General features: G+C 40.3%; 1 long non-coding RNA gene across 1 annotated transcript; it reads right to left on the reverse strand.

Moving 5' to 3' along the window:
* Window positions 1-1,484: 1,484 nt before the first annotated feature.
* LOC120750601 (uncharacterized) lies at window positions 1,485-21,405 on the reverse strand. The gene is made up of 5 exons (XR_005700068.2): window positions 21,176-21,405; window positions 20,912-21,027; window positions 19,841-19,891; window positions 6,257-6,369; window positions 1,485-1,667 (listed from the first exon to the last, which is right to left on the reverse strand). It is a non-coding gene; the product is annotated as an uncharacterized LOC120750601 (long non-coding RNA).
* Window positions 21,406-22,046: the final 641 nt, after the last annotated feature.

Below are 22,046 nucleotides of genomic sequence, written 5' to 3' on the forward strand. Positions count from 1 at the left end.
ACCTCTCAGCTTGGCATCCGAGGGTGCACTTAGTGATGTCATAGTCTTCTGCCTTTGCGTACATAACCATAAAATGACACTGACTAAATAAACTTACATACGGATGGGTATTTGGCTGTTTAAAACTGTGCATCCTTGAGTGACTTTCAAAAAGAGATAAGTAGGCAGGTATCAGCCTGCCTCTACAGCACGCAGAGGAACTATCCTTGCTTTACCACACTTGATACGGCACCAGTTATCCCGTTTTAGTTTCATCTGTTTTGTCAATCTGCATCATGAGGCTGCCTAGTGATGATCTTGCCCCTCTCTACTGCCCACAGAGTGACGTACAATCATTGGTGCAGCAGGGTGAAACAGCTTCTCCAATGTGGCTCTGGTCCTTGCAATAGCAAGCAAAACAATTTTGGCAAGCCTCCTTTCTTCCTCCTAGAGTACCTGCAATGTCTAAAACAGTAAGGTCTGTTGCTGGAGGTTTGAGGTGATGATATTCAAATGAAAGACAATTTCTAAACTTCAAATACTGTTAAAGAAACAGGATGATGAGGACTTGGCTGAAGGAAAAAAACCCAAATTCAGGTATGTGCAGTAATGAAATAATAGTATCCCACACTATTTGCCTGTTAATGGTGGAGGAGCAGGGCAAGTGTTAAAGACCCCTTGACCTTCCCAATAAATCTACACTTGAAAGGGAGGGGATTAAAATGTCTTAAAAATCATGTGCTGGAAACTGAAAGAGCTTAACATTTTCCTTATGCTGATGTCAGACAACTTTCCCAACCCCTACATCAATTATACATAACCCCAGCAGGTTAAAACTGAAGTACACAGCTGCTGGTATGTTAAGGTAAGAGTTTTTTCAAAAATCCTTAGGTGTCTTGACTTGGCCTTGCTCCACTTTACTGCCTTTGTCCAGGGGACTGCTACAAAACATCTGAATTGTCTACACAGATTATCATGATCCTGTTCTTGATTTTCACCAATTTTCCATTGTGCGAGTGTGGGATTACAGGAACATGTGATCATCCCATTGGAGAAGGCCCCTTCCAGCTTTACAGACCACTTGTGCTGGGCTCAGTCAGTTCTTCTTCCTGAAAGTGCTGTAAGAATTCATCCAAATTACCAGCTCTGCTTAGCAGCATGAAAACAAAATGAAAAAGAGGAAATAGAAGCATAGCCATAACCTACCTGGTGAAAGAGGAGAAATACAAAACTCTACCAAAGAGAATAAAGAAAAAACATTTTGGTGTGGTAAAAAGAAGATGTAATAATCAATGTGCTGAAACAATGTGCAGTAATGATTATAAGGAAATATTTTATAAGATCCAACAAAAATAAAATAAAAAATAGATGTTCAAATTACCTAAACCCAGAATCTCTCTAGAAGAACAAATGTTTTGCATGTTAGTAGTAAATGTCTGTGTGACGCCAGTAAAACCTTGTTGGATATTAGAACAAATATGAAGAGGAAAAAGCCTTACCCCAAATCATCAACAATCTGCCTCTGTTCCAGTAATAATATGATTACTTCTGTGACTAACACTGAAGATTTTTACAGGCACCCTGTCTGCACAACACTCAGCTGCAACGAAATTGCCTTCTTACTCCAGAGAGACACAAAATTTAACTTGTAGTCATCTAAGAGCTGCTTGCACAGTGCCACATTTGTACTGGAGAGAAAACAAAGAAACAAAGCCAGGCTCACATTTTTTGTTCACATGCTTTCAGTTCTTGTAAAATTATATGCACTGAAGCTTGAAAATGTAATTTACTACTTTGTGTTACTTAATACATATATATATGCATATAATTACATATATATATATGTATTAAGTAACACAAAGTAGTAAATTACATTTTATTATAACTATTATATATATATGACATATTATTTATAATTTTAATACATATAAAATTGTATATAATTATATAGTCATTATATAAGTACAAATTAGTGATAAATTTGATTCCTGGAGGAACCCCTCCATTGCCATCCACTGAGTCTGAAACCAGCTGCTGCTTTCTCACCAAACTGGAGGCAGATTCAAATCTTTGTTGCCCTAAACACATTTCCAAAATAGCATCATCTACTTCAAAGCCTTTTGGGGAATTCATAACATGTGTTGTTCCCTTTTCCTGTATACAATGATATATCAGCTTGTGGGTTGTTATGGTTCACTGATTGGTACTTCTGCCATCCGTAGTCACCATGAATGGCATCTCACTGTATGAATATGCTCCCTGCATATTCCCTTATAGGGCCTGGAACAAGTTTGCAGAAAACCAACATGAATTCTTCCTGGTGGGAGGGAGACCTGAGCACTCAGCCACCATGGGTGCTCATCAGCACACTTAGAGGAACACTTTTTTTTTCAAAGCTGGCTGCAGAGTCTGAACCAGGAAAGGCTATGGGCTGTAGCTGTGTGAGGCTGAATTGAGAAAAAGGACTGTGCAGAGTCAATGGCTTAGAAGACTAAACAAAAATTGGTTATATTTTATGCTGCAAACTTTTTAGTTTGCTTTAAGAGCTGTTTCATTCAATTAGTCTCCTATTTTTCAGTGGGGTTGAAATATTTTCAATAGAAAAGATATCTTCCAAACAGAAAAGTTATCCCTTTGATAGTCTTTATCTATAAGGTGTTTGTATTTCTGAATGAGGCACTATAATAAACAACATTTCAGAAGCAGTACACATATCTCAGTAAGGCTTCAGGACAACAGGTGGATGAATTCTTCAAATCAACCTAGAGATAATTTTTAGGATACTAAATCTTTTTCCAGTTTGAAAACTCATTATGTTTGCCATATGTGTAAGGGAGATGAGGGACTGAAAATGGCTTAATAGTCACATTTTTGACAAATAGGCTTTATCAACAACAGGAAAAAACCCCCCAAACTATACAATACCTTCAAGACTAGCGCTATTTTCAATCGTACATTTAACAAAATGGAAAGTAATTGTGTCTGTCTTTGACAACCATCCGTCTTCAATATTAATAATTCTCAAAAAGTCATACAGGAGTGGTTTATCTGAAATTTCTTTGAACAACTTCTCCACCGTCTTCCCACATAAGAACACTTGGCCCACTCTGCTATGCAAGCACAGAGCATTTGTGAGGAAATTGGTACTGTTTTAATTTCTTTGTGAGCTGACATCGTTGCCTAGTGAAAGTCTTCCCTTTACCCAAGAGCGTATGCATCTCACCTCCACAAAAAAATCATATTACAATAAGACCTTACACATAATTTAAATAAAACAAGACACCCCCTTTAACTGAGCAAGATGAAGCCCAATTTGGACATTTGGAAGGCACTGAAATGTCCAAAGGTTTGAGTGGTTCTGGCAGATTGTGTGAAACTTGAGAGAGTGTCTTAGGGCAGCCTCTCAGAAAGAAGAAAGGGGACAGCCCTGGAGCACTGGGTGGTGTGCGGCCCAGAAGGCACCAGCCCCATTGCTTCCCCTGCTGCTCGGTGAACAGGGAACAAGAACACCCCAGAGGTACAGCAAAACATGACAGAGATGATGTTTTAATGCCATGAGCACAGACGAAGCATGAAGAGCCTCTTTATGCCCCATACCTCGCTTTACACCAGTGCCCGGGTTAAGCTCCCTTTCACCTCTCACTCTTGCAATGCAGAGTAGCTATGAGAAAAAGTGGAGGATCCTGCAGGACATAAGCAGCACTGCTGCTAGTCTGGGCTTTGAAAGCAGCCAGGAGTTGTTCTTTGCAACCCAAAGGAGATACAACGCTGTCATGGAAAATAATTATAGGAAGACCCTTCCAGCTATAAAATTGTTAAAACCCCCATAAGGGCTTCCAACTGTTTGTTTTGTTATTTTGGAATTTTTGGGTTGTTTTTCTCTGAATTTCTAGCTTTGTTCTCAGGCCATTTTTATAATACTATATAATAGAATCTGTTTGAGTCTCTTGCTGTGTCTCATTTGCAGCTGTGTGGTGCACATAGCAATTAGCTGCTGATCTCCAGTCTTTAGCATGTTTTATTGTACTTTTCATTCTCTGTATTCCATAAAAAGTCAAAGTCCTGATCCCCTTACACAAAAAACAACTTTGAAATGTGGGACCTAATACATACTGAAATGCCTGATGAACTTTCTGTGCACTTGCCCTGGTGTGTGAGTGTTTGTGCTTGTGTGCACACATATGTGTGCACGTGTCTGTGAGAGGCCAAGAGAGGGAAAGCACTCTTTCAAATCCAGCTGAGCAATACAGGAGAACATACTGTTAGAGATTTTGGCAAATATACTAAAATATATTGAAGAAACAAATTTGATTTGCATCTGCAGTTATCTTTTTCTGAAGGTGAGTTTTCATACTAAGTATGTGTGTTCTTCCACAGCAGAGTAACCAAACACCAGCAGAGACCTAGCCTTGCCTTAATTAGTGTGATACATTTTTGTGTCTTGTAAACAACTATTTATTGCCTAAATAAACTATGTTTAGATCAAGAAAGTGGTAACACAAAATAGTGACCGATTTAAAATTTCAAAAATTAGGAAAAACTAAGACTAGAATCTTAATAATTGAGACTATGGTCAACAGAATGACTTTCTTGAACAAGGTTCTAGAGAAAAATATAATATTCAAACAGACATATGCTCAGTAATTTGAATGAACTCCTGATCTCGCTAAGGCAAGTAGTAAAATTAATTTCCTAAAGCAACATGTGGAAAAACGAAATATTTCAGCACAGCTTCCATGCATTTGGACAAGATTTTTTTTTTTTTTTTTTTTAAAGGGTTTCAGTAAACCCATTTCTTTTTGGCAAAATTAGAACCTCTCTTACAACACAAACTGAAAATTAATATAGTTTTGCTGGAATCCTGGATTTTTTTGGGATGTGTGTATGTGATAGAGATAAATGTAAACAAAGAAAAACAATTTCAATATAAAGGAAATAAAAATGCATTTTACATCAAGCTCTCTTTCCATTGTCTCCCTTAACAATAATTTCACAGTATCTTTACTTTCTGCTAATGTATGGCTGTGACTTCTCTTGAGGAACTTCAGCATCCATATTGGCTGAGGTTTCAGTGTTGCCTTTCCTTCAACAAACCAACTACTTCATGACCTGCCCATGTTACTAACAATTCACGGTAAAGAAGAGGCAATGGACGTGACTCCCTGTGTTCCTCATGAACAGAGGTCCTCCTCCCTGACAGCCTTTGGAGGGCAGCTCATCATGCTCACAGTGTGATAAGCATTACAATACTGCTCTCACCTCTCCACGAAGATGCCATGCAAACATTACTGAATTTAAGTTTCACAGCATCTCTGCAAAAGGAAAATGTCTGTGCCACCTCAGATTATAAAGGGTAAACTTCAAGTCAGGAGTGGGTGCAGTACAATTTATTTGGCTAAAGGATGTTATCCAAAATGGAGATGCCTACTATAAACATGGTCTCCCTGAGGTGGCCAGAAAGAAGCAGTTCCCTCTGAGAAATATTTATCTCATCCTAAAACAGGAATGAAGTAATTTTGATGCACTGTGCTCTAGACATATTAATTCTTCTCTTAATTTCTGGCTTCTGAAGGGAGACAGAAGTGACAGTCTCAGATATACTGTAGAGTCATCTGTGGGGAGGTGACCCTCGCATAATTTCCACCCTACATGCCAAACTCATAGAAAGCTTGCACTCCAAGTGAGATTTGCATCAAGATCACTCAAGTACCAGACTCAAGCTAACCAAAAATAAATCTTTGTCCAGTAATACAAGGCACAGGTGTGAATATACAGACCTCTGTATATGCATGTTAGGAAAAAGAAGGACAGTGGGAAGAGGGGAAGGAGAAGGATGTTATTTTAGCAGTAGGACTTCTGTCACAAGCTCTTGGAAGCCTTCACCACAGGGAAATTTAGTCTTCTCTTTCAGCCTCACACATAGCAGAATTCAATGCGTGCAACCTGGAAGCCACAGTGAATTTACAGTAAAACTTCCTGCAAAGGAGGAAAAAAACCCTCCTGGCTGTTACCACAGCAGCTTAGTTTCAAAACCAGAAAGTGGATGAAAATCAGGGTGCCAATATCTAAAGGTCTTTGAGACTCTCTTCTGCCTCTGCAGCCCTCAAAACAAAATGGTTGGAGAGACTTTGTGGCAGGGAATTTGCGCTGGGCACAGCCCGGTCACTCCTCACAGCACAACCAGGCAGTAGGGATGGTCCTGGGCTGGTTCATCCATGTCCAAACCCACAGAAGTTGGCACTGTTTTCAGCAGATGATTCCTGAAGTTTTTTCTCACCTCTGAATCAGTTTCCTGCAATTCAGCTGAGCCATTAGCAGAAGACTGCCATGCTGCTTCCTCCACCAGAAGTGTCCAATGCCAGCAGTACTCAAGTGCCTTCAGGAGCATTACTGTTCCCATAAGCAATGAGAGGATAGAGTGAGCCTTATGAGCTGGATATTTTATTATTTTGTGTCTGTAAGAAAGGCTGTTATACTCAGGTAAGGCAAACACAAGATGTTCCTTAGCTATATGTCACAACATACAAACACAAGCCAGAGGCACAAAAATGTAAGACTCAGATTTGCCTTAGATGCTATCCCCCCATCCCTTTACCTTCTGATAACTTTTATGTAGATAACACATTATATTTTTTTCAGTCACTTTACCTTGTTTTCTATTATTTTTTCTTCCTGCCTTCCCTGTTGCCAAAAGAATGTACAATTTTACAGATGGATAAAAGCAATTTTCAATTGCAGACAACTACAGGAAAAGCCTGCATGAACTCATCTTTCCTATTCCCAGCAAAGGAGAGCTGACAGAAAGTAGGAATCATACCACATATTTGTGTGGCCATGTCAAACCCACCTGGATTTGAAGCATAGAGCAGAGTTTGTGCTTTGTTCTGATATTACCTGGGCAAAGAGGCAAAAGGCAATTAGACCAGCTTGGTCCTCATCTCACAGCCAGAGTGATGGACCATACCTCCTGGGAGACATGCGGTTTGCTCTCTCTGGGGCTCCAGTAATGTTCATTGCTCTCATTTGAGACCAAGAGAATGGCTGAGGAGACACCAAGGTCCACTCATTCCTGAGCCTTAGGTCCTCCAAGGCACTCTAATTCCTTCTGATTTTGAAGGCTTTTCCTACCATCATATCTGCCTGCCTTCCCGTCTTTTGTTCTCTGCTCCTTTTCTTTCTCTCCTCATGCACACTTCCAGCACCCCCTTCCCAGTAAAATGCAGCACAGGCAGGCAGAACAGTCTGGCATTGGCCTTTCAATATATTTAAATACCAGCAATTCACTGAGCTGGAAAATTGTAAATCTGCAATTTTATTAAAAAAGGTGGTCACCCTGTTCTTTGGAGCCATGTTCAGAGACAGCAGCATAATTAATGGACCTTTATGCAACACAGAAGCAAAGAATGGCAAATTTATTAAGACTAGTAAGATGACATTTTTAATTTCTAAGAAACCAACTTTCCATATCTAGTTTTGCTTATTGTTACATGAAAAGAAAGGCTGTTTAAACCATTCTATGCAGGTGAAAACACTGTCACATATTTTTTGTTTGTTTGTTTGTTTGAGCTAACATGGGTGAGGATAGCACCTGGCACTGAGGGATTACTAATGTCTTCTAACAGCATGCGTGTGGTGCCTACTCTATACCATGTCTAGACACCTTCCTAGCATTTCATGTAACACCATTTCAAACAAAACCAGAGACAGACCAGTGCTGTCAGCACAGCTCATTTTAGTTATAAAGGACATTCTTATTTGATGTGCTGCTGGGAAAGCTAAGCAAGGCAACTCAAGCCATAAAACAAGCTTTCAATTGGGCAATATAAAAGGGGAAGCACAAGCCACCGAAATAGAAAATAAAGGTAAAAGATTTCAAAGGTAAGACAGGAGTCTCTCACATGGGGGGGGGGGGGGTGTATAAATGAAATGAAATGAAATTAAATCAAATTAAATAAATCTTGTCATCATCCTTTTCACAAAATGTGGGTGGACTGACATAGCTGTAGTGAATTATGACAGTGGTGTGAATTATGTGTGCAAAGGGACAGATGACATTACACCAGTCTAGAGAATAAAAAGGCCACAGAGCTATACAACTGGCCACAGAAATGTGGAAGGTGTGATGAGACATGAAGCACCATCTTCTTTGGGGAAACCCTTTTGAATTAAGGACATGGTATGAACTCAGAGTGGAGCACCTTCTCCAGAATAACTAAAAGTGCATATCTCTTTCTTCTCACTAGGAATATTTTCTCCAAATTAGCAAAGACACTTTCACAGGAACATGTCTTGCAGAATAAGTCCTTAAGCAACAAAGCCCTGAGAGGAAATAAGTACTCTGCAGAGAGGATGGGGAATATAGCAGCTCTAGAATAAGCTCTTGGTTGCTGATGGCCACTTCCCTTTTCTAGATAACTGAGACTTCCTAAACCCCAACAGAAATGTTTGGCTGGGGCCTGACACTTCAGTGCTCTTGGAAAGAGTTCTGCCAAGAAAAGATAACTGAAATGCCAAGTTAAAAAAACCCAGACTTCTTCCACCCTTTCTGTTCTCCTTATTCTGGCAGTTCTGTCATTCAGTCTCTATAAGACATCCATCATTCAGGACTTGAGTTGTCTGCTTAGTCCCTCTTTTACACAGAAAGCTGTGCAAACACTGAGCTTAGCTGAAAGAGTGTGAGCCAGTGGTATCTGTCAAGAGAAACTATTAATTCAACCCCACGATATTTAAAAATATCTAGACATTTAAAAGTAAAAGAGCATTTCAATTTATTTCCCTACCTATGTTAAGCTGCATCATTTATGAATATCGCCTGTGGGCTAAAAGAAGATAATTTGCTATGAGCTTGAAAAACCAAATTATTATTGCCTGTTATGTTCTTTACATAAATATTTGGGATATATTTATTTATTATTCACATATTTATGTTATATTTTGTCAAGGACTCTCTCTCTTGTTAGCCCCACAGTCTCTTCAGGTTCTTATTTTCTGTCCTCTCAGTAGTTGCATATAGTTACAGCAAATCAGGCCTGATGAACCACAGGCACTTTCACACTTCTTTCCATATCTGGGTGTAGTACTCAGTGAGAGGAGCCACTCAGGCATATGGCCTGTAATAAGCTGAGCTCCAGTGAGTTGGAACCTCTTGCTTCAACAGCTATTTGGCCATTTGTTTTCTTGCTGCAGCACTTTGATTGTTTTCCTCCCTTTGACAGAATGATGAAAGCAGCCAGAGGGTTTATGAACCACCTCCACCAAATGGCAGCCATATTCCAGTAGTCAGGTAGAAAATGGGGAGATGATCAGGGAAAAGGTACCCACTGACTCTGGAAATCCTGAGGATTAAAAGCACATATCCTGCCAGAAGAGAGAGCAACATACATGCAGTCAAAACTTCCCAAACCAGCTGTGGTGGCTTTTGGTGATCTTTCAGCTAAAGCTGTCCATGCAGCAACTGGCAGTCTCAGTTTCTCTCTTACAGCAAAACTGGGATAACTATTTTTTACAGTACATATATTTGGTAATTATTACAGAATGCAGTTTAGAAGCACATCAGTGTAAAGGTATTTGAATAGTTTAATCCATCTCAGTGAAAAATATCACTTACAGCAAGCAGCAGACAAACCGAGTGCAACAGCGGAATAGGAAATAAGGCTGGAATTTTTCAAACAAATGTGTGAAAAAATATAGGCCTTTGAGCAATGCAAACATATAACAGAAACAAGCAAGAAAAAACTAAGCCTTATCCCTGGCCTAAAGGATGCCAAGCAGTATAATTTCTGAAGAGAATTCAAGGGACTTGCAGTAAATGAGGCTTTGTTTCCTTCCTCTCATGCCTGTATCTTAAGCACGCAAGCTGATCAAACGTTTATTGCTACTGAAGATACAGGACAACAGCTGTGTTACCTTTTGAGCCCCAGGACAGCGCAGACAGAGTTCTACATTTGTCCTAATTGGAAGAAACTGTAAAGTTTTACATCAAACTCTTTTGCAACAGAGAGGCGAGCTTTCAGCTGCAGTGAATTATTCATGAAATGGTTCTGCTTCCCACAGAACATTTCAATTTTTCATTGAAAACCTGAGCAGGCAAACCAAGAAACTGCATGAAATACTTCAATTCTGAAAAGCCATCACAGCACTCCAGAGATCCCATTCTGTTTCTTGGTTGGGGACTTTGCCTCTCTACCAAACTTGATTTCCCAAATAAAATGGCCAGGCAGTAGTACTGATGCATACCTTCCCAGCTACGTGAGAAAGGAAGACTCTTAATTACGGAAGATGAAAATAAGTCAAGGAGTCATAACTGTGCATTTATTTGTTGGGACTTGAAAACTTCTACTGCCTAACTCACTCATTGTTTCCACTGGATAGGGAGGAAAAATGCATGAAGGGCAATGTGGAAGAAAAATGGGCACGGATTCTTTCAGCCTACTCAACTGCAGCAGCTAGCTTGTGTAGGAAGTGAAGCAGAGCTACAAGGCCCTCCAAAAATGAACAGGAGAGCCACTGAAGTACGGAAAACCAATGAGCAGAAAAAGAGCCCACTCGGTCTTGCTCAGTGACAGCCATAGGATGTGTCAGACAGCTTTCACAGACATGTCAGCTCAGCACCCAGTCTAAAAGAAAGGTGCAAGTGAATATGTAGTGTGAAGGTGAACTTACACCCAAAGAGGACCACAAAAAAGTACAAGGATTCAGAAGAAAAATCTTTGACATCCTCAAGCCAAAAGAATACATTGACAAGAAAAGCAGCTTAAAGTCAATTGCTGACTGTACTTACTTTCTAGAACAAATTGCTTTTGATTTCACCAACCAGAATCTCAGCTGGTGTAACTTAGATAGCTGACTTCTGTAAAATTCATGCCCATTTACCTGTTGAGCTTCTTGCCCTTAGAGAAGTGGCCTATTATCTAAGGTGAAAAAGACATCCTTTGGCTATGCTTAAACTTCTGTTCAAGCAGAAAATACCATGAGCTGGAAGCTTTAGAAGTGGCAATGCTTCCTCTCAGCTATTAAAAAAACAGAGGTAAGAAGCCAGTTTCACTCTTGAGATCAAAAAAAAGTCTGGCATTTAGTTTTGAAAAGAAAAAGGAATCATCTGAAGCAAGGTGAAGACTAGGGGTGTTAATGTAGGGGAGCTCTTAAATGTATCTGTAAAGAGGATCAGAGATAAACATGCAAAAGGAGTTTGACATATTTCTCAGAGGGAGAACTTATGAATGATTTGATATGTTTGAAACTTGGTGTGATGACTTTCAGAACCAAAAGATCAAGAGACTCTTGATCAAGGGAATCTAGGAGAGGCAGAAAGAGAAGCATGGGTGAAAGAATATAAGCTCATAGCAAAATACCTTTCTTTCTGTGTTTCAGGTCCTTTTTCTCTGTGGTGGGAAGGAAAGGTCAGAAATATATGAGCACCTGTCTTTGAAAGCTGGGTAGCATCCACTGATAGCATCAGAAAAAGTTTGATTTGGGCTCTGTTTGAGGAAAAAGTCCTGATCAATTCTCACTTGTACTCATGTACTCATCCTTCTGTACAAGGGAAAACAGTTGGTTAGCTGATCAGATAAGGAAATGCCAAACAGGATACCCAATTATAGCAGAAAGCTGATCTACGAAATGAATTATCTTCTTGATTCTCTGAATCACATAGAAAACTGGAGAAAGATAAAGAAAACTATTAGATGCTGGAAAGGAATTTACTGGATTGTTTTGACTGCTCCAAGTGTGTTGGAGTCCACAGCATTCCTTTAGTTGCCCTAGAGGGTCAGGGACCTGGGCAGGGGGGTCTGGGACCCCAGCCCAGAGCCCAGAGCTCAGAGAGACACTGAATTTAATTTCAGTCCATGGGAGAGGCTTCTTGCACTGCAGGAAGCATTGCAGGCCACAAAAGTGTAAAAATAGTAGTTTAGTATATCACAAAGTAAAAAACCAGTGAGTTTAAGATTCGTAGCATTAAAGTGAATAGGGCAAGATGGAGAATTTAGGGTGTTGTCTCTTTCTTCTTCCTTCTTGTTCCCTCACTCCATTTCTGCAGTGACGTTGGCACAAAGTAGTTAGTGAGGATTGGGTCAGAGTAAAGATGACCTTTTTGGTAATAGTGATAGACATTGGTAAGAAGTAGTAAATAAAGAATACGTAGCAATTAGTATAAAAGATAAGGACAGCCCAGAGACAGGAGGAGTCACCAGATGTCCGAGCCGCGGCAAACACCTTTTGGACACTGAGAAAATTGTAAGATAAGAACTAATAAACGAAGCATGTAACCTTGAAGACTCCATCTTTTCCTGCATTTGGCACAGAGCTTTGCAGAGGGCCAGAACTCTAAAACCACCTGAATGCCAGGGAAAAGGAGCCCCCAACACAAGTGATTCCCAAGGTACAAAGTTCAGCAGTGCTTCTAGAGCTGCTTCAGAAAATCTGGGCATATCATCTCCCCCTAGCTTAGTGGGCAAGTTTGTCTGCAGAAAACATGGATGACCTGGTCACTTACAGGAGCTCAGTGACCATACACATAGCATAGCTATGAATCACCCTGCCTTTAACCACTCTTTTTCCCTCAGCACTGGTCATGCAGAAACTGGCTGTAACAGCAAAGTGCCTAACAGAGCTGGAAGGGCATGCACCATCTCCATGTCCTCCTGAGGTCTTGTACGAGGCTGTGCTTAAGTGCTTCCTGCCTGGCTGACACATGTTGGCTCTGTTCCTGTGCCAGGGTTTACTGGCTCAGCTGCTGCAGCTGTCCAGGGCCACTGCTGGGCTCATCTTTGGTCAGCTGAACACAAAATTCCAATTGCTATTGGGCCAGGCAGCAATATTTCTTTCTCCAAGATGTGAGCACTGGCAACTGTTTTAAAATTCCATGTTGAATATTCCCCTGTGTGTGTGTGTGCATTCTGTTACTTGCAGTATCTGCTTAGAAGTATTAAAGCAAAATGTCTTTGTTTGTTTTGTCTTTTTGTATTTGACAACTACTGATGTAACTTTACTTTTGTTTGTAAATGAAAGCCTGTTTGCCGCTGAGTCACAGAAGGCAAGACATAATAAATATAGCTCCTAATGAACCCAGAAAATTGTGGATCACTGGAATGACAATCAGAAAGGGAGTCTTTTTTAACCAGCGACAGCAAAACAGAAGGATTGTGTTTCCTGTGCAGAATTCCCTGTCACTCACATGCTTTGACTTTATGTCAAATGTGGGTTATATTCCCCAAAATACAAATGTGAGTATCAAGAGCAGTAGCAGATACTGCCCTTTATATGAAAACCAGAATAGAGGAAGCCCAGCATCCCCCATATAGGCCTCCTAATGCAGCTGTCTGCTGGAAGAAATTATAAATGCAAACCAGGAAGCTGAAGCACAGAATGATGACAGAATCACATCCATGTTCTGATTCCCCCAGTGTTTATCCCTCATCTTCAGTATTCCTCAGTCTTTCAAATAGCTTGACCAAGGCATGAAGTATTTGAACCCTTGTCTTAATTTTTAAGTTTTAGGAAAGTTCTACTATTGCTAAGACTAGCATATTTCAGATCCACTGGGAGACAGGAGCATCACAGGAGCTGACTGTGTACCCACATTGGTACTTGATTCTCTGAGACTGAGAGGACATGTCCACACAGTGTGTGACAGAATTCTTAGAAAATTGGCAGGCTATAGAGGCACTGAGGCCTATGCCATCCTTGCAACCACAGAGTTGGGTGAAGTAATAACGATAGTGAGGACATTGAGCTAATGAGTGAAAAAAACTGAGAGTAGGACCCTACTACACTGTCATCGTGGAGATTACGGGGTTGTCAAGCTGGTAGCTCGAGGGATGGAATGAGAGAACAAAATGCCTCTTCCTCAATATGAATTAAAGGCTTTCTTGGACCTCTAGAATGAGAGAACAATGTGACTTGGTGACCTTAGCCTTTTCAGAGACACCGTGTAAACCTTCCTATGTTCTTCACCAGCACAGTACAAACTATTTTCCTCAACTCTAATGGCTTAAAAACAGCTACCATAAAGTCCTGAATGTTTTCATAAGAGAAGTGGTGTTGCTGAAGTTCTGTGGGGAATCACAAGAGGAATCATGCTGTGCTTCTGAAAAAGTTTTGTCTCAACAACCTTAGTGGTGGATTGTGTCCGTCCTGACCTGCAACCACAGAGGCAGTGGATCAGAGCACAAGATGTGCTCAAAATGATCCCTGGAATTAAACTCTCAGTACCAAGAGAAATGTCTTCATGGGTGCTCTGGTTTGCAAAAATTCTCTGTTTCTCATGGCCAGGTTTATTTTGCTGTAAAGTATTCACTGAAGCAGACAGCAGACACAGAGACTTCCCTCAGGTCACAAAGAGAAGAAAGTATCATTTCCCAAACTGTAGTTGGCCAATCACCATGGTGGAAGGCTGTAGTGCTAATGTAGACTATTGCACGCACAGCTAGCAACATAGTGCCTTTGAGAGGCTTGCAACACCTGCTATTCTCAGCCTTCTCCTTTCCTCTCCTTTTGAAGTTTCCTCACATACAATGCAATGCTGCTACTTCCGAAGTCCATTCCCCTGAGGAAGACCAGAAAGTCATTCTGGTTTTCCCCATTTTATTTGCTTCCACGTTAATTACTCAGGTGGTAATTGAGGGGACTTTGAATATTTATTAAAACTACATCAAAGGTGTAGCACTGTTTTTTCTTTCTGCATGACCCACAAGGAAACAAAAAACCCCAGATAATTCCATTCAATTTCAGGTTATTTATTCCCATAGCTTCCATCTGGGTATTTTTTTCTAAAGTGGTGGTAGACTGGGTTTCATTGTTGTTCATGGCTAATTTAGTTCTCTGCACATGTTTCAAGCATTTTGCTAAGAAGGCACATTGTAATGACACTGATGGTGAAGTTTCTTCACCAACAGCCCCTCTCTGAAGTACTAGACTGTCTGAGGGGAATGGTCCCAGACTCACAACCTCTTTGCAGGACTGTCTGAGGGGAATGGTCCCAGACTCACAACCTCTTTGCAGGACTGTCTGAGGGGAATGGTCCCAGACTCACAACCTCTTTGCAGGACTGTCTGAGGGGAATGGTCCCAGACGCACAATCTCTTTGCAGGACAAAAGGTACACTATAGCTCATTATCTCAGAGAAGAATTCCAGAAGGATTGAAATCTGCAAGTTCTCTCAATGTGAGCATCAAAGAGAGGCTGATCCCCTGCCAAGCAAGAAAGTTAAAGCTATGAGAACATCAGCCCGCTAAGCCACAGTGCTAGACTTGATTGCAGATTAAGCAAGGATAAATACATTTTATTCACTACAGCATGATAGCTTGAAATAGATATTCAAAATATATATCTGAAATAATTTCTTCTACTCACACTCTAAAAAGGTGTCATTGCCTCACTGCCAGTGGAGCATATTACATTATATACATACCTTTTTCATGGCTATGACATTAATAGAAGAATAAGCACAGTATTGACAGCTGATTTATCTACTTATTTAAGAAAAATCCATGTATTTATTAGAAAATCATTAGCATAAACTGGTCTCAGGGATTTCTTACTGTTTATAATTACTAAAAATATGCATACATTCTTTATTAAAAAAAAAAAAAAATAAAAATGGAAGCATGGCTTTGTCGTCCATGTGAGCTATGACTTTTCTTTGTTACAGGTTATGGCAGCAAACTGAAATAGATGCCATTCTGAACTCAAAAAGGAATTAAATTCCAGCAATTGAAAGTTTTTCTGGTGTCTGGTGCATCAGGGACCTCAGTCTACCTTATCTGGGGCTTGATATTTTGGTTATAGTTGTATATAGCATTCATGGCATAGAATGAGAGTTTAGCAGAAATGCCTAACACTGTCTGCCTCTCTTTCACAGTGGCCACTGCTGGAGTATTCTACAAATTTATTTCCCTCCAACCCAGCCACACATGACAGAGGATTTTGGCTGTTGCAGCATATCTACTGTGTTAGGGTACTGTTCTTTCCTTATAAGCATCAGCCTGGGTCATAAATGGGGTTCACTTCATGTTAGTGCAAAATGTGGAAAAAGTAGGGAGGTTTTATCCTGTGGTTTTACTCCTTCGACAGAACATATCTTTCTGGTTTAAGCTGTCTTCCAAATAGTTGAGATTCATTAACCTGTGGAGCTGTCTTTTGTGATGGTGCCTCACCAGTCTCTAGAGCATAACGGATTTGATTCAACTAGACATTGAATTTTTTTGACAGCTGTGACTAGTGGAGCTGAATCCCACTGTAAGTAACATCTTCTGCTGGTTTTGTAAGTCAGGGCTGGTTCCAGCTCTAACACACTGTTCTTGCTCACCCTGCTCTCTGTTCTGTACACTTGCCACAACCTGTACGAGGTTGTTGCCACAATTCTGTATGAGTCACATTCTTTCTGTAGTTCCATACTGTATTTTCATAGTTTTTCCACCTGCACCAACAGAAAATTATTAAAACCAAAAAGTGCTTCAAAACAAGCGTGTGTCAAAAAGAAATCTCTCTTCTAAGTATCCCCCTTGCTGCTGGCAACTATTACTTTCAGTTACAAAGATAATTTAAATTTTGTCGAGATATCGCTCACATTTCTAAATTACCTCCTTCTTGACGGAGCTGTAACTTTTCCTGTCGTGTTCTTCCACTCGGGATATTTTTTCACATTACTCCTATTAACGTATCTTGTTGAGTAATTACTCAGGGCCAAGGCATCTGGCCGAGGTTTGCTGCTGTCAGTGCCTATGTCCAGCCGATTGGCCCTTGGTTGCAGAGGTTGCACAGGGCCAAACTGCTCTGTCTGCATTGTGGTCCTTGCTTATCTCAATTCCCCTTGGACTGGGGAATGTATTGCAAGACATTACAAGCCTCCCCTCAAGGCTCCCACCCAATTGTTGGCTTGGTTCGATATTTTTTTCTTTGGGGGGCGGGCAGTTTTGTTTGCGTTTTTTTGTTTGCTTTTTACTTTGGCTTTGGCTGGTTGTTTTGGGTTTTTTAAAGAGCCAATAAGGGGATGGTAAGTATTCAGATCTTGTCATGATGTTCAGAGAGCAATCAGACTTCAACCCAAGAATGGGGTATTTGGGTGAAAGGCTATCTATCCTATGGTGTAGAAAACACCATTGTTGGGAGTAAATATACAGACTGATGTCAAGAGTGTTGTGACTCTATAATACAAAACTTTTTATTTTCTGATGCATGCTACGTAATGCAAATCCAAAAGGATTCTGTTGATATAATATCTGAGGGGTCATTATTAGATGCTGATTTTAAATACAGTTGTGTTTTGACAACTTAGAGATAAATCCTATGCTTACAGAAATGACAGGTTTACACAGAGTGGTGCAAATTATTTTGATGTACAGCAAACCTCAGTTGTTATTCTAATCAGGTTGCAGTACATTTGATGTATAACTCCACTGCTCCATTTACACCACAGCATATAAAGTTGTCCTCATGTGTGTGCACATTTATACTTATAAATACACATGTACCCAAACTGTACATACAGGTATATTTATATGCACACCAAACTTTATTTTATACACGCAAGTAAATATGAAAATATATACACATAAACAGATGTATATAAATCTGTGACCTCTAGTGACCTACAATAAAGAATTACAAATTGGAGAGAGGATAAATACCATTTTCTTTTTTTATTGTTGTTGTTCTTTTGTCTGGAATGGGTTACATACCCTTTGAATGGAGCTAAAGAAAAACATAATTAGTTACACAGGAAGGAAAAGCTTTTGATGTTTATGAATCACTTCTGTCAAATTTGTACAAGTATAATACAATAGACAGGGTATATATACACAGCAGCCCCCTTCATGTTTAAAACATTCTAGAGAGCTTAACAAGTGATAACCTAAGATAAAGCTGCTGTTGGGTCAAAGCATGAATTAAACAAGTGTTGCCTTTAGTCTTGACATGAAAGCATTTACAGAGCCAATGTTCTAAATCTCTGCTGGCAGAATATTCAGAGGTAGAAAACGATAGAGCACTTAAGATGCACAGGCCCTTTCAGCTATGGATTTATAATGATATTTCTGTAGAGCATTTGTAGAACACAAAACCTGACTTGGGCAGTAAGGAAGTAATACCTCAGCTCAATATGCAGGGCCTGGAAATTAGATGTGCAGCTGGAATTTTAAGAGCTAATGAAAACCTGAGAACAGTTCACCTTCTGAGGGACAGACAGAAACAGCATCTGACTTCATGAACTGTCACCCTGGTTTTTCTGAGTTTTTTAAAGCCTTTTGATTGTTCATAAGATGGAGTCACACTTTTTAGCTTCTGTACAATATTAGGAGCAGTTTTTGCCTTTTCTCACACATGTAACATAAACAAATCCTTTGTTTTTCATTCTCTGTCCTTTGTTTGCATATTTCTAACCTGAAAACAATTGTAACTGACAGTTGGTCTGGCCATTCGGCTGGGAGGTGATAACTCCAGAAGCCCATCCACAGCCAGACCCACAAATGTGTAAAAAGTAAGAAATAAACAGGCAGAGGGGCTCTCGGCCTTGGCTCAGCCTTGGGCTCTCTCGGAGGAACGTCTCTGCCTTGCAAATCTCTCATCTCCGTGTGGTTGCTTTGCGTGTTGCAATCACAGTGAACCTTCCCTCCCCCTTGCTGCTTTTGTAAATTCACGTGACTCAAGGCTTTTTCTTGCTTATACTTTGCAGGTACACTTCATGATTATGCCACTGCCAGGCTGGAAGTTCCTAAACAGGTATCACTGAGGCAATGGTTCAATCACATAGTTTATTCAATAAACTACTTCCTTCTATCCTTAGTGAATCAGCCCAAAGAAGGGGAGAGGGGAATTTCCCTGTGTCCAGTCAGAAAATATGGCTGAGCAGTTTATTGTGTTGCTGTCACCTTGTGGATGGACACCTGTCAGCCAAGATTTAGACAACTGGAAAGATCTGGGTGGATGCCCCTCCCTAAACAGCATCAAAAATCTGGAGGATGGTTGTGGCTTGTAGTTGCTTCTTGACTGATCCCAACAATTAATCCAGCTCTCTGGTGTGGGCCAGATTCTGTTATAATCTTGGTCTTACATTGGTCTTACATTATATTAGAATGAACTATTTGTATCTTCTTGAACCTCAAATGTGCTTTAAAATAAATTGCATTCACTTTTTAAAACTCTGTTTCATGTGTAAAATGCCCCCAGGAAAACCAGAGTGGATAAGAACAAAGAGGAAACTCTCAAGGTGCTTAGCATTAGCCAAGACTCAGGTCACAGACAGAAGCCTTTCATCAATACAAATTTTTCATGTAAAGTATAGAGCTGAAGACTAAATTGTCCTTGGCCCAAATTTGATTTTTTTAACAATGTGTTTCAGGATGATTTCAATAAAGAATGAAAGCAGATTAATTTGAAAGAAAATGGATTCTAACTGCTTAACTCCAGGCTTGCTATCCAAATCTCCTTGGTTGCCCACACTGCATCAGCATCTTGACTTTTGTTTTCCTTTTTGTAAGCTCTATAAATGTCCTGGATTCTGTATTCCTGAGTGCACACAAAACCTCTTTCTGAGCATCTACCATCTAATGAAAGTCTAAAAACACTTGTCACAGAGTACACCTCACCCAGAGGGATGGGGTCAGACACCAAACAAAACAGAAAAGCACCAGTATTTCCTAAGAGACACTGCTGGATAGGAAGGGGCATGCACGGGGTCTGTGCCCTCGGTATCCTGCCAGAGACCAAGCACGTGATTCCATGCTGTGCAAGGACCCTAACCTTGGCAGGACATGCTATCCTAAGCAAAAGGTCTCTCCCCTGGGCTTACTGTACCTGCACAGAAAAAATGCAGCATGAGAGACCAACAAAATCAGAAGAGAGCTCAAGCAGTAAGGGCACTCACCTTCACTCTTGGAGATGTTGGGGGTTCAGGCCCTCTTACACAAAACACAACCTTTGGACAAAAAATTTGAACTTTACAATGTGTATATCCCATTTATATCCAAAAGATCTGTGTGAAGTGTGGCATAACCTTTACCTAACACAGAATCTCATTTTACCTTTATAAATGGCTTTAAGGGAGTTTACCTGAAGAGCAGGTGCTTTCTAAGGATTGGTAGCTGATGGCACTAACTCATTAGCACTGTAGGTGAAGGGGCTGCACCACACATCTCCTGCCTAGAAGATCACTTCTCCTTGGTGTAGAGCCAACCACTCCAAGACCATGCTGCCCAGTATCACTACATGTAAAAACTGCTTAAAAGGCTGCTGCTAATATGTACTGGAGGTTAATTGCAGGAGCTGGGAAAGCTGATGTTTGTCTGAAAACAAACATAATATATGTTTGTAGTGGGAAGTTGTAAACAAGGAGGCATGCTGGGTAGGTAGCCTCAAGCTAGCGGAATTTTTAAAAAATCTTGAGACTTTTCTTTACATTATTTATAGGCTGGAGAAGATTCATTGCTTGTGAAACAACAGGAAGCCTTTGTGCTACATCTATTGACAAACTGAAACCTTCTGGAGTGAAATTTGCTTTGATATCCTGTAGAGATTTTCTCCCAAATTCTGAGTTTCTTAAATATGCTGCTCCCAAGACTGCTCCTTCTCTCACAAGCACATTCTCTTGCTACGCCTCGTATGGTGTGCGCAACATTTCACAGTGAACCAAACCCCATGTGGTGGGGGAGAATTATCAAGGGTGCATGGTATCTTTAAAGAGAAAATTAGCAAAACACTGATTCTTATTAACTCAAATAAAAGCAAATTTCATTAAAGCGTTAGCAAAGAGTGAAAAAAACTGTTACGTACACAAAGTTGGTGTGTTCTCTGCAGAACCCAGCATAAGCTAAAGATGTTACTTTCATAATATTATCAGAAAGTAGGGAACACAGCAAGAAAGAGGACTGAAAGACTAATTCCTCCCCCAGGAAAACAAGACAAAGCACTGTATCCTAAGAGAATAGTCTGTACTCACTGTGATCCTTTATCCTTTGTGGCAATGCGAGAGTAGTCAGCAAAGGCTCAGTGGGCAATATTCCATTGCGTGTAACTCTTCTGAAGTCCAAGATAGCACAACAGAGTTTACACAGCCTATATCAGACTCAAAACAGGGATTGCATTTTATTTTTTGTGATTTATTGAACTGCAGTAGCCCCTAGAGGCTTTTAGTAGGACTGCTGTCCCATTGTGCTCCATGTGTTAACAGGAAAGGACAACGAGAGGACACTTTGGCATTCACTTGGACTTCACTGAGGTCTGGCACAAGCTCAGAAGTCTTCTGTACTTCCTTTCCAGAGATCAGCTTCTGTCCTCTTTTGCATGAATCACTGAGGGAGGTACTCTGATAAAGACCCTCAAAGTTGGTGTTGCTTGCTGTTTGCACCAACTCATCCTCACCTGCTGCAAACAAAAACTCTTTTGCCAGAGGGAAACAAAGACCCTGCAACGTTGTAGATGGGCTTCACAGCAGAGATCTTCTACTAGCCAGTCCCAAGAGCTAAGGGAAAACAACAACAAAGATACAGCAAAGCTAGCAGTACAGCTGTCAGAAAAGCACTGGGATAGTCAAACACGAGCTTCAGTCATTCCCTCTGGGCTGGGAAGAGAGATATCTTGTCCTGTGGGGCTGTTAAGAGAAAAGTAATTAACAACTAAGACAAAAAAAATAAAAGTAGACCAGCAGGAGTAACCACTTCAGAACAGATGTTTTAAATTGATAAACTTATTTTTCTTTATGTGGGTAATTTTTTTTTTTCTTTTTTTTTGGAGGGGGGTGCTGGTGTGTCTTGTTTTTGCTTTGCCTAAGTCTTGAAGCTATAGAATTGCTCAAGAGAGGATCTTCACTTCTAAATAGGCTTTATACAATATGAAAATACCACTACATACTTCAGGGACAGGCAAAGGATGGAAGCAGATATGACAGTAATGCTGGATCCCTGCCCATTAAATATATCTGAAAACAGCCTCTGGTGCAACTGGCACTGGCTAAAAGACAGTTTAACTTTCTCAGCACACTGTTGAGTCCTAAATCCACTTTGAGCACAGTAAATGGCTCTTCCCTCCATGGCATCCTGATGCGTTTTATATAAGTAACATTTTCTTTTTATACT

This window comes from Hirundo rustica, chromosome 3, assembly GCF_015227805.2.
Source record: "Hirundo rustica isolate bHirRus1 chromosome 3, bHirRus1.pri.v3, whole genome shotgun sequence".
NCBI classification, from domain to species: Eukaryota; Metazoa; Chordata; class Aves; order Passeriformes; family Hirundinidae; genus Hirundo; species Hirundo rustica.